Consider the following 13,482-nt stretch of genomic DNA (forward strand, 5'->3'; position numbering starts at 1 on the left):
AGAATATTAACAGTATTTGTGTGTGTGTTTGTGTGTGTGTGTGTGTGTGTGTGTGTGTGTGTAGGGGTGGGAGTTATATATCAGTTCTGAGCCTCAGTTCCCACAAAAAGAATCAAAACAGAGGCAGATAATATTTGCAAACACAACAGGTTAAGTTAAAAAAAAAAGATACTATTTCTGTCTTCCAAGTCTATTCAATACAACCATCTTCAAAGGATGGTCTAGAACAAATAATAAATGCAGAAATGTAAGCAACCAATTGAAAAGTGTCTCCCAAGAAACACACTTTGAGAGTCTTCATTTGACAAAAATACTATAGGATATTACATGGATCAGGTACATTGAATACTGGAAGGTTAAAATTACAAGGGACCAAATATTTTTAAGCAGTTCTGGCATCCAGTAGAGTTCAAATAGGTTTTATAAGATTGAGGAAAGAAGCCATCAAAACCTGGGCCCAGGGGCGCCTGGGTAGCTCAGTGGGTTAAGCCTCTGCCTTCGGCTCAGGCCATGATCTCAGGGTCCTGGGATCGAGCTCTGCATCAGGCTCTGTGTTCAGCAGGGAGCCTGCTTCCCCCTCTCTCTCTGCCTACTTGTGGTCTCTGTCTGTCAAATAAATAAATAAAATCATAAAACAAAACAAAAAACCTGGGCCCAATTTTCCCAAAAGTATGATTCTGATCCCAAAAGTATGATTCTGATTCTAGTCTCTATGATGTTATCCCTTGAAGACAATGTCTCTAATTGACTTGAATTAGTTTACTAAAGAGCATACCCCCATTTGTTGTAGGAGATGAACAATATTTTAACCTATGCTCACGTAAGTAACTTGGTGCATAATCCCTTTTCTATTAAACCATAGTGCAAGGACCAATGCCGCGTTTTTGAGAGAACCCCAAGCTATTTTTCTAGAATGGCCGTATGCCTATATATCAGGCGTCCTGTTTTCACTCCCTTTGTGGAGCACCTACCCTGGAGGTCATGTAATAACCAATGACCAAAAAACAATCAAAAAGCCCAAACATCCAGGTCGAAGTGCCATCCCTGCCTGGAGATGAGTAGACTGCTCAACAGATCCTGGGCAGGCATCTCAGCCCAGGCCTGTGCTGGGGAAGCTGGTTGCTGGCTTTGGGCGCAATCAGGAAGCCAGCAAACTGACTGGAGAGTGCAGCCAGGGTTAACAGGACTGATGACCTTTTCGCAGCCAGGCCATGGGCGGACACCCGCTCAGGGAGCCAGGCTAGGAGTCTGCCCAGAGCCGGCGCTGGCCACGCTTGCAGCCCCCCAGGGCTTCGGTCCCGCGCCCCAGCCCGGGCCGGCCTCAGGAGGGAGGGGGGCGGGGGCGGCGCAGAGAAGGGGCTTTGCTAATTGCCAAAGCGGGTAGTGAGCTCGGGGAGGACTCAGGAGGGATGGGGGCGGGGGCGGGTCGAGGGCGGCGGGAGAAGGGACGTTGCTAATTGCCAAAGCGGGAAGTAAGCTCTCGGAGGATGTGGCGGAGAGTCTGGGAGGAGGTGGAGCGGCTGGCGGAGGAAAGGCACGCAGCGCCGCGGTGCTGTGCTGCGGCCCAGTCGGGACTGCAGGACCCACCGGACTCGCCGTCCGTGGGCTCCTGCGTGAGGCCCTGCAGTCCCGCTCCTGCTGCCTGCTGCCCCTTCCCGCCCCAAGGCTTCTCCGAACCACCCTCTGCGCACAGGTAAAGTTACACCGCGCCGCGCCCTCACCAGGAGCAGAAAGCTGGGGACGCGACCTGGGGGCGGGGAGGGGGGTTGTCTAGGCCCAGCCTCCCAGGAACCCCAGGGCACCGGGACCACCCCGGACGCTGGGCCGAACCCGGGTCCGCATGGGGTCGGGCTGGGGACAGTGCCTTGCGAGGTGCCCCCCACCAGCGGGCGCACTAGCCCCCATCGTTGGGCACCCCCACTCCCGCGTGCTGAGGACCACCTTCCCTCCCCAGCCTTGGCCCCGCTGCTTTTGTTCTGGACTTGGGATCCCAGGTGGAAACTAGACCCTCAGACCTCCCTGGCAGCAAGGAGGGCAGGGAGGGATTCTTGGTCTTCTGCCCTGGCTCTTCCTCTCTCCCCATTCACAAGCCTTCTGGCTTCCCTTTCCTCTCCTCATTGTCAGTTTTATTAAATGGTTTTCTTCTGCATGTTGACCCGAAGAGCTATTTCATGAAAGAATATACACGAAACTGAGTCGGAGCCCACCTGTGAGAGCCCACCTGTAGAGGCCTTTCTTTAGAATGGTCTCTGGTTCTAGCCTCAGTTCAGAATACTGCATGTACCTGAGGACCTAGTCCAGATGTTTCTTTCATCTCTGACTTGAATTTGAAATCCTCCTCAGACTTCAGCTTCCAGGATTTCTCCAGTCCTTGCTCTCCCACTGTCTTGGTGGGGATCCGCCATGAGTGTTGAACCCAGGAATGAATGAATGATATATACCACAGATCGCTGGGGCTTTGTCTTGTTTTGCTGAGGTTGGAAAGGCTTGGGAGAGACCCCCTGTATGCAGATACAGAGCAGCATGCAATTGCTTAGATAAACGTGATCCCCACTATATTGCTTGGGCATTGAACATTTCGCCCTTAACCTGTGGCTTGAGCAGTTAGGAGGAGACAATCTGGAGGTGAATCAGAAGATGGCTGAATCCACATGGTGGTGGTCTGGGTTTGGGAGATTTTCCTGGAGATTCAAACGAAAGATCTAAATTCTTCCAGTGGGGAGTGGTAAACATTTTATGGATGGGAGATGGAAAATAAATGGTCTGGTTAACCTTTCCCTCCCCCTCAAAACCCATTATTTGAAAAAACAAAAAGAGAAGTGAAGGGAGAAATCCTCCCACTCCCATCCCCACTCACCTCCATAGCCACCTCCTCTTCCAAGAACCGAACAAACAAGGTGCCAAGAAGTGTTAGGTACCAGCAGTGGTCTCAGATCTCATTCAAGGATCATGGTGAAAGGCATTCAGAGATTGTGGGGGCACAGGGATCCAATTAAGGGGGACAAGTTTAAGGTTTGCCTGGCCCCCTAAAAATTAATGGCACTAGAGAAGATGAGTTTTGGGAACTATAGGTTAATGGATACAATGTGTAAAAAGCTTCAGTGAGTCATGGTGGGAAGAGGCCATGAGGGCAGCAAATACAGTCTTAGATGATGTTATTAATAGCACTACAGGCTCTAGATTTCCTGTGGTGGCAAGACCAGCCCGGCCAAAGTGGATACTCACAACCTGGAACAGAGGGTCTTGGAGATCCCAGCACGTGAGTTATGATGAGAAGGTAAAATGATAGGAGGTGTCCTTTGGAAGGGCTGTCTCCTTGACTTTAAAAGGGAGAACCCACATCTGTAGGTGAAATCTTTTTGGCTACAAAGAGGGCCGAGGCCTCCTAAGGTCAAGGTCTCCTCGTCACTTGCAAAGATGTTGAAGAACATATTCAGACATTTCAAAGATGTCCTCATGTCCATCGGTTCCCACTCTGGAATTCTATCAATAAGGTGAGAGTTCCTCTAGTTGCAAAAAAGATCTAAAAAGACGTCCCTTTCTCATGTAATTTCTGTAACCTCCAGGGCACACCCACCTCCACCTTCCAGCTCTGTAATGAAGCCACAGCTGGTGCCAATTTGTGGAACTCCTTAAAGGCTATTCTCCCTTATATACCCCCGGACCAAGTTCCCATGCTCCCTCACCTGATTTCCTGCACTCACCTCCCACCTGGTGTGTTCACACCTGCAAGTGCCTTTTACCAACCCCTTTGCCAAAAGGCAGCCAGAGTGACCTTTCAAAGACCTATCAGTTCCTGGCATTTGTCTCCATAGAAATCTGCACTGATCTTCTAACAAATTCCCAGTCCTCCAAAGGCACCCATAATCCTCGCATCAGTTTCTTCATAGCCCTCCAACTGACTGATGCCTGTTCTGCCCCATCTCTCTGCCCTTCAACCACACTGCCTCCCTCTTCCTGTGGAGACCCCTCATGGCGCCTGCCTCCAAGCACAGGTGATTCCCATTGATGGGAAGACCCTCTTCCTCTCCCCTATCTCCCCACTCCAGTTACTCCCAGTTATTCCTGAGCTCACAAGCCCCATGGTACACACTCTCCATGCAGCCTGCTCTCTCTTTTCTAGCACTGGCCTCCGTTTCTAGCTGTGGTTGTGTCATGGATGTCCCTCCCCAGCCAGCCTCCAAGCTCTCCTTCCCTTTAGCTCCAACACCTGACACAGTGCCTGGCACGTAGTAAGCCCTGGCTAGCTTCTAAGAGCCTCACTGAGGGACTGAAAGCATTTTAAAAACGTCACCACGTAGGCTCCAAACTGTAGGCAGAAAAATCTTTGCCTGGATTGACATTTTAGAGACGTATTCGTCAAGTTGGATATGTTCACTGACTTTACCTTGTAAAATTAAAAAAAAAAAAAAAGGACCTCTGTATCGCTTCGCATCTAACGAAGGCACATGTATACTATTAGACCACGTTATGAGCTTAATGGAAGGAGACAAGATGTTTTCGCTAAGAAAATGTATAAGACTGTTGAGGTCAAGTGGGAGGAAACAGTCCGTTTGTTGGAGCATTGCTATCTTACTCTATCACAGCCACTCATAAAAATCTGACACGGGGTGAGTCAGAATTGTCTGTCGGAGATGAGTTAGATCTTGCTCATGTTCCTACAGACATGAAATCCAGGAATGAAGAAGGAGGCTTTGAAAGCCTGGGTTGAGGAGGCGGTGTGGTTCACTGCAATGAGCTAAGTGCCCAGGGCCACCGGAGGACATGCGGGCCTGTGTCCTTCCTTTGTTCTGGGGTCCCTCTTGCACCATGTGGTGAGGCTGGTGGCTGGGAGCAGCTCAGGACAGGACCCGGTGGCATCTTACCTCTCCCACCCTCCTGTGGGCTCCAGTGGGCTCCAGTAGGTCCCAGGGGACAGCCTGCCTTCCTTGCAAAGCCCAGTAGCACTGGGAGCAGAAACTGGGACCAAAGAGTGAGCACCCTGTTTGACAAGCTGGACCAGCCACCTCTTCTCCAGATGCAGGGGGAGCCCTGGCATGCTGACTCCTCCCTTCTCCCTTTCCCCTTTCCTCTCTTCCTCCCTCTTCCCTTCCCCTCTCTCCTTCCCTGGTGGTGCCCTTTCCCAATGCCCACTTCATCCCTTTTCCTTTCTACATGCCTGTCTTCTAGAGTTTCTTCTCTTTCCTCCCCATTACTTCCCTTCATCTGAATCTCCTCTTTGGTCCCTTTGTCCCTGCTCTCTGCTCCTCCTCCCCTTCCCTGGCCCCTGTTCCCCTCCATCCCGACTGCAGGCAGAGCTGGACTAACATGCTCACTTGCTAGCTCAGCCACCCTCCAGAGAATCACTCCTTGGTGGCCACCTTCCTGACCCCCTGGTCCCTTCTCCACTTGTTCAGATATTGCTCTGAAGTCTGAGGAGGACAGAGGCGGGGCTGCCACAGAATCAGGCCAGAGGAGAACCAAACCATGTGTCCACACTGTCCCCCAGCACTGCTGCTCTGAGAGCTTTCAGAGTCCTCAACAGGGTTAGGATTTAGGGGCTTCTTCAGAACCGGGAGTGAAAACAACCATAGGTCAAAAGAAAAGCTATGGCCCCCACACAAAAATAATAATCACAAATGAAAACTATGTAAACTCTGAAGTCCCAAAGTCGAAGAATTGCCTTGAATCTGTCGCCAGAAAGCACCCAAGGCCTCACTCTCTGGGTTCTGGGTGCCCTGGGAATGGCAGGAGGCTCTGACATGCTCCTGCCAAACGATGGGGGCTAGCCCGCCCACTGGCGGGGGGGTGGGGGTTACTTCGTGCAGCGCTGTCCCCGGCCAGACCCCTGGCGGACGGGGTGCAGGGAGGCGTCCGGGGTGTTCCCGGTGCCCTGGGGTTCGCGGGAGGCTGGGCCCCGACACCCACCCACCCCGCTCGTGCTCGTGGCCCGGGTTTTCTGCTCCAGGTGAGGGCGCGGTGCGGTATCACTTTACCTGTGAGCAGAGGGTCCTCCGGAGAAGATATGGGGCGGGGAGGGGCAGCAGGCAGCGGGAACAGGACAGCGCGGCCTCGGAGGCTAGGCTGGAGCACGGGAGCGCAAGGGCGGCGAGTACTGTAGGTCCTGCAGTCCCGACTGGGCCGCAGCACAGCACCCTGGCGCTGCGCGCCCCTCCTCCGCCAGCCCCTCCACCTCCTCCCGGACTCTCCTCTGCATCCTCCTCGAGCTCACTTCCCCCCTCAGGAATTAGCAAAGCCCCTTCTCCGGGCCGCTCCCGCCCCGCCCCCGCCCCCCTCCCTCCTGAGTCCTCCGCGAGCTCACTTCCCGCTTTGGAAATTAGCAAAGCCCCTCTCTGCGCCGCCCCCGCCCCCCTCCCGCCTGAGGCCCGGGCCCTGGCTGGGGTGCAGGGCAAAGCCCAGGCGGGCTGCGAGCATTGCCAGCGCCCACTCTGGGCAGCCTCCTAGCCTGGCTCCCTGAGCAGGTGTCCTCGCGCGGCCTGGCTGCAAAAAGATCATCAGTCCTAAACGCCAGCTGCACTCTTGGGTCAGTTTGCTGGCTTCCAGATTGCGCCCAAAGCCAGGAACCAGCTTCCCCAGCACAGGCCTGGGCTGAGATGCCTGCCCGGGATCTGTCTGAGCAGTCTCCTCTTCTCCATGCAGGGATGGCACTTCGACCTGGATGTTTGGGTTTTTTGTTTGTTTTTTTTGGTCATGGGTTATTACATGACCTCCAGGGTAGGTGCTCCACAAAGGGAGTGAAAACAGGACACCGTGATATATAGGCATACGGCCATTCTAGAAAAATAGCTTGGGGTTCTCTCGGAAACGCGGCATTGGTCCTTGCATTATGGTTTAATAGAAAAGGGATTATGCACCAAGTTACTTAAATGAGCATAGGTTGAAATCGTTTACTGAGAGTAAATATGTAAAATAGTTATATTTTAACTATAAATCTATCATCAATCATAAATCTATTACACGAAGGTTACAGGCAATTGAAATGCAAGAGCACTCTCTTCAGGGTTTTAAATAATCCGTGTCTGTCTTGGCACATGAGAATGCAAAGATAGGAAATGGTTTGTAAAAGATCATATAATAGCTTTTACTAATTCTATTTATTTGACAGACAGAGATCACAAGTAGGCAGAGAGGCAGGCAGAGAGAAAGATGGGGAAGCAGGCTCCCCGCCAAGCAGAGAGCCTGATGAAGGGCTGGATCCCAGGACCCTGAGATCATGACCTGAGCCCAAGGCAGAGGCTTAACACGCGGAGCCACCCAGGCGCCCCCAGATGAAATACATTTCTGACTTAGAAACTCCATATAGAATTTTTTTGTCCATGATGACAACTGAAGAAAATGTGTCATCCCTAAACCTAACCTTAACCCCTAACAACGCTGAAACCTAAGCTGACCTTAAAGCCCAAACTAGAACCCTGAATCCCAAACCTGAAATGGAACCCAAAGCCTGTACCTGAGCCCTGGATCCAAGCCCTGAACCACGAACCCAAACCCTAAACCAGACCTCCAAGTCATGAACCCTGAACCCAAATCTCAGCATGAAGCCAAACCCCAAATTTGACCTTGAACTTTATCCCCTAACCCTGAGTCTTAAAGCCTAAATCATAAACTTAAAGCCCTAAACTATAACTCTGTTCCCTTGTCCTTCACTCTAAATCCTCACCCTAACACTAAACCCAAAGCCTGATCTAGAACTCTGACTAAAACCTGAACCTGAACCCAAATTCAAACCCTTCACCACACTTTGCTTATGCACTTGCCATTGATGGATATTTGCAGTTTCTACCTTTTGATTCTTGTGAACATTGTTTGGGTTGGGGGCTAGGGTTAGGGTCTTGGATTAGGGTAGGGTCCAGGCTTGAGACCAAGTTGAGGTCAGAGTGTGGGTCTGCATCAGGGCCATGTTCAGTGCCACTCTTTGGGTCAAGGACTGTTGTAATTCCACATTGTTTCCAATTCATTGTTCCTTAGCTATTTGGGGGGAAGTTGGGGGGTATTGGGCTCCATGCAGCTTGAATTTCCGGAATGAAATGGCGTCAGCTGGACCCCGGGAGGGAGCAGGACCTTCCACTGAAGGGTGAGCTCCCACAGTCCTGCACTGCCTTCCACCGCCTGCAGAGGGCGCCAGACCGCAGCTCCCGCCCTGAGCCCAGGCTGCGCAGCCACAGCTGGGTTCGGAGCCCCGGAGCCCCGCCTCTTCAGGACCCACTGTGGAGACTTCTGGAGAATGTGGGGCGCCTCCCACCCTGACAGGACAAGCTGAGGAGGGTGTGGCTCTGCAGCCACACTGACCGGACCCGTTGTGGAGGACGCGCCCACACTGGCAGCAGTCCGACCTCCTAAGGACTCTGGAGGAGGTGAGGAGAAGCCGCCTGAGTGGACTGTCAAGGGGTTCGTGGTCTCAGGACCCCACAGAGGAAGGGCGCCCTGTGTAGACACTGGGGCTTCCGTCGTTTTGTGTGAGGAGACGTGGCCTCCTGCTGTGCTGTGCGCGGGGCTGTGGGGTCCCCCCTTTCTGGGCTCGGGTGCTCCTCGGTCCTTGTCTGTGTTTGTGTGCTCGCGGATTCGGTTCCTGGGGCTCCTCAGATGGTCTGCAGTCAGGGAGCGTCCGCCTGCTTCGGTGCTTGTGCTCCCCCCACCTCAGCCCTGCGGGGTCCTTCCCGTGTCCACACCCACTCCAGGCTTGTGCCGAGTCCCGAAATTCAGGAGCCAGAGTGAGGACTCTGTAGACGGTTTTGGGGAGAGTAGGTATTTTCCCAGTGTGGGTTCTTCCCTGAGCACAGTGCCTCCCCATCTCCGTGTGTCCCCCTCCCTGTCTGTCGTCATTGTTGCAGGGCTGTCAGAGGACAGGTCTGTCACCTTCTTGGTTCAGGGGCCTCCCGGGTATCTTGCTGCCTTGGATGCAGGTGTAAATGAGATCGTTCTCCGTAGTCTCTTTCTGATGGTTCCTTCTGAGCACGTAGGAGTGCCACTAATTTGTGCATATTGATTTTTTTCCTTGCAAGTTCTTGAATGTATTAGTTCGATTTGCCTTAAACTCCATCTGCCAGTTATTTGACCAGCAGCATGGGTTTATTTGGGAAGAGCAGAGAATGGCAGTCTGGGCTGAGCAAGCTACGGTCCCATCACAGGCAAGTGCGAGAAACAAAGGAGAGGAACATTATTTCATGGAGGAGGAAGAAGTTGGGAAGGGTGCTTGAAGGAAAGTCCCCTGGAGAAAGGCAGAGTGATGGAGAATTCTCACCAGCTGAGCTGCAAAGCTCCTACAAAAAGTCAGGAGATGAACCTCCGGCTTCCCCTGTGGGGCCTGGAATTGGTGAGTCTCTCCTGTGGGGGATTGCAATGTGGGGTCTGTAATGGGCACTGAGCACCAGGCGCCCCCTTCCAGCCTCCCCTTCTGGCATCCCCCGTCCACTTTACTGGGGCTTCCCTTCCTGCTTTTGCACAGTTCTAACCAGCTTGTGGTGGAAGGTTGTGGAAAACTGAAATTCCAAGTCCACTGCTTCTACTGCACCTGAGATACAGGGGTCCATTATTTAATCCTCCCATGAGTCTCTTGCTAACATGTGTCCTCTCCATGTTGGGTGACCTGGATCTGGGAGGGCTTGGCCTCCATCCCAAAGTCTGATGTTCTCCCTGCTTCCGTGTCGTCGTGCTAACATGGATGTTTGGAAGAGTCATTTCCTCTGCGGTGATTTCAAAGTGCAGTCAGCTTGTTATAGCAGCACAAATACGTGCTGTCTCCACACTCAGATTCCCCAGCCGTCATTTCTTTACCACGTTTGCCACTTCACACGGGATGCTTCAGTGTGTTTGATCCCACACCAGGACAATGTCCTGCAGAACCACCACATAACCTGAAATGAGGAGATCATTACAGAACCCATCCAAGGGTTAGTGTTAGGGACCAGGGACATGGCAGGACTAACCTGAAGACCCCATGGAGAGCTGTCTGGGTGGCTGAGTTGACAGTGTACGTGAGGGTGTCTGGCTCTGGCTTTGTGTCCAGGAGTCAGCTCTGTGTGGGTGTGTCCTCAGCTGGGCATGCAGATTTCTGCTCCTCTGAATCCTTTCCGGAGTTCCAAATGGCACAGTTTCCTTCTGGGCGGCAGGCTGAGTCCTCTGGGATTGCCCAGGTGTCCCCAAATTGTAGGGCACCTACTGCAAGGCCTTAGGGGTCAGAATCCTGAGAACCAAACCAAAGGTTATGGTTAGGGCCCACCACATGGCAGGCCCGATCTGCCAGCACTCTGTCCATCTTTCTGGGGGAGGGGGCAGTCGAGGGATTTGTTCAGGGTGAGTGTCAAGCTCCAGGTTTGCATCCAGGGGCCTGCTGAATATGGGGGTGTCCAGAGGTAGGAATGCAGATTTCAGTTCCTCTGAATCCTTTCTGGGGTTCCAAATGGCATGGTTCCTTTCAGGGTGGCAGGGTGAGTCCTATGGTGTTCCTACTGTCTTCAATCTCTGAGGCTTTGGAGCCAGGCCGTCGGGGACAGACCTCTCAGGACAGAATCTAGGCTTAAGAGTTTGTGCCTATGGGCATGGCTGCACTGATCTGAAAGCACTGTGGCGAGGATCACAGGGGTCTGAGTTGAGAGCATGGTTCAGGATCAGTATCAAGGTCTGGGTTTGTGTCCAGGGGACCGCTGAATGTGGGGGTGGTCTCAGATGTTCAAGACGATTTCCCCTACTCTGAATCCTTTCCAGCATTCCAAATAGCCGGTGGCAAGCTGAAATCTCTGGGATTTCTCAGGTCTTGCCCTTGCCCTTGCAAGGGCAAGATACTTTTTACAGTAAAAGAATTCACCAGATGAGCTGAACAGCAGAAAAGACACAGCTCAGGAGTAAATCAGTGAACAGGAATATCATGCCAAAATCTTCTTTGAGAACACACTACAGAGCAAGGGAAGATAGGAGAGAAAGCTGAGATATAAAGGACAAACCCTCCAACTTTCCAACATCATTCCCTACTTGTTTATTTCCATTGCTGTCAGCTCCTCCCCAGTCAAAAATAAGTCACCTGAGCCAGCCTTTTTTCTTCCTGAGTTTGGGGCACTGCAAAGCCCACCAGAGGGGCCAAGGGCACCCCTGTACCTGCTGAGCTGAGCCCATTTGTACCCCAACATGGAGAAGGTACCAGCCTGGCCCTCTGGTGCTCCATGGTCTGTGGCAGTCCTTCCTTCTGGACCCTGCTTTGCTGCTCTTCCTTCCCTAACCCTGGTCTCAAACTAGGGATTGCTCCTGGAGGAGGAACTCAGGGAGATGAGGCTCAGGAGGGCCTCCCTGCCTGGAATCTCCGTGTGAGGAGTGCACAGCCAACAGATTTTGCGCAGGGACTTGCAAAATGCAGAGAGGCAGATTTCCTTTCTCTCTTTCTCTCTCTCTCTCTCTAGCCTCATACCAACCGGGAGTTCTTAGAACTTTCTTCAGTGACTTCTAGGTGTAGCTTGGCCACTATTTCCACAGAAAGGCCACTTGAGCATGATCAAACCCACGTATAAGCAATTACATTAAAAAAAAAAAAACAATAAGCCAATGCACACAGACCTTTGACAGCAGCACAGGACGCTCAAGGGACCAGAGTTCCTACCTTGGGCAATAGTGGTAGAGGCCGGGTTCTGCCACGCAGGTCCCTAGACCTTTGGCAGTTTCCATGATTGCAAATCCAGACATTCAGAATCCTGAGGGGCAACATACTAACCACAAAAGAGCAAAAATTCATCAGGATTCAGAGAGTGGAAATCCATTTGTACTGGAAAAGAAAGAAGTAGGCTTGCTGTGAATCCAGCAGGGAGGACAGGCATAGATAAAGGCTGGTGTATGGGTCACGGAAACTATTGTTTCTCAAGGGTCATGCTGTCTCTGTAAAATGCTATGAGGACTGTCTCTTGGGGAACTCCTGCTTTCCTACCAGTGACGCCCCCAGATTCTGCTTTGCTAGTCCCATGGATTCCTGGGGATACCCAGTTGATAAGCTACGCTGTCCTCATGACAACACTTGCTAATGGACTGAATGTGTGTGTCTTGTCCCAATTCAGATGTTGAAGCCCTGACCCTCAAGGAGTGCCATCAGGAGGTATGGGCTTTGAGAGGTGATGAGGTCATGAGATTGGAACACTTGTGAATGAGATAAAAGCACTTCTGAGAAAAGACCTGAGAGATTGTTCTGCCAGCTGTCATCCATGCAAGGCTACAACAGAAATATGGGCATCTATAGATAATGAAGCAGTCTCTTGCTAGATATCAGATCTCCCAGGATCTTGCTTTTGGACTTCTCAGTCTCTAGAACTGCAAGGAATAGTACATGTTTTGCTGTTTCAGCCACCCAGTCTGTCATCATTTGTTGCAGCAACTTGAACTGAATAAGGCAGAGCCCAAGTCCTGGTTAATCCCTGCTTCTACTCATTTCCCCTCAGAAAGAGCTTCTAATCCAGAACTGACCTCTGCTTTCCATTCACGTGCTTCAGACTCCTTCTGTGAGAGCCCAGACTTTGTAAAAGACTCTTCCCTCATGGCAACCAGCATTCTGTGACTCCTGAGGAATGTCCTCCCTGACTATATTGAGTCAATCAATCTGATTTTGATTCTGGAGTCCCAGGATCAAGGACTGCATCAGGCTCCCAGCTTCATGGGGAGTCCGCTTCTCCCTCTGACCTTCTCCCCTCTCATGCTCTCTCTCTCACTCTCTCTCTCTCTCTCAAATAAATAAATAAAAATCTTTTAAAAATCTGATTTTAACGGACCATAAGCTTGTTCTTGCTGGTCTTTGGAAGATTAGGCATTAGCCCTTCGGAGAAAGTTCTGAATGTCTGCTTCATGAAGGGGTGAACTGTGTCCCCAAAGTCTAATCACAGATGCTGAGACAAATCCTCCCAGGTGCTGGTTTTTCAAAGCACTTAATGCTTTGGCTTTGAAGTTCCTCACTTGACAGTTCTGCTTTAATCAGTTTGTGACAAAACAACCAATTGGTGGTGGATGCAAAGTGCACTGATAAAGTTAATGTCAGGGAACAATTTTTTGAGTATCAAGCATGTGCATGTGTGTGCACACACATATCCATGTGCTAAGCATTATGGTAAATGTCTGACAAGAACTAAAACATCAAAATGTCAGGATACCCCATTAGCTGATATTTTTATTATTCCTACATCCTAAACTATGAAAATCAGGGTCAGAGAATAAGAAGTGGCAAAAAGAATCAAGATTTGAGGCAGTTCGATTTCACAGCCAGCCTTGATCAATAGGCATGTACACCTGTGTCTACTTTCAGCTCTGTGTAACCTTGCCATAACCTTGGATAAGCCATTCATCTCTCAAGTTCAGGTTCTTGGTCCAAAGAGGGAAGGGGCACAGGTTGAGTACCTCCGGTGGGACTTCCTGGCAGGCTTGTTCATCCAAGCATTCCTGTTTCAGTTTGAGTAATTGAATCAAGTCTTTGTTTTACCGAAGGCCAAGCTTGTCCAGTGTGTCCATGCCACCAGCCAA

The 13,482-nt window shown here is 51.3% G+C and overlaps 1 long non-coding RNA gene across 2 annotated transcripts in view; it reads right to left on the reverse strand.

Annotated features, from left to right (window-relative positions):
• The window catches only part of LOC131819925 (uncharacterized), an 84,528-nt gene that overhangs the window by 13,737 nt on the left and 57,309 nt on the right, over nt 1–13,482 (reverse strand). The window contains exon 1 of one of the 2 annotated variants that reach the window (XR_009349382.1): nt 5,976–6,062. The exons of the other annotated variant lie outside the window; for it this stretch is intronic. This is a non-coding gene — a long non-coding RNA (uncharacterized LOC131819925). Of the gene's footprint in view, nt 1–5,975; nt 6,063–13,482 lie in introns of those variants that run through there. 2 annotated transcript variants of the gene reach the window in all.

The sequence above is a fragment of the Mustela lutreola genome, chromosome 17 (genome assembly GCF_030435805.1).
Source record: "Mustela lutreola isolate mMusLut2 chromosome 17, mMusLut2.pri, whole genome shotgun sequence".
Classification (NCBI taxonomy): domain Eukaryota; kingdom Metazoa; phylum Chordata; class Mammalia; order Carnivora; family Mustelidae; genus Mustela; species Mustela lutreola.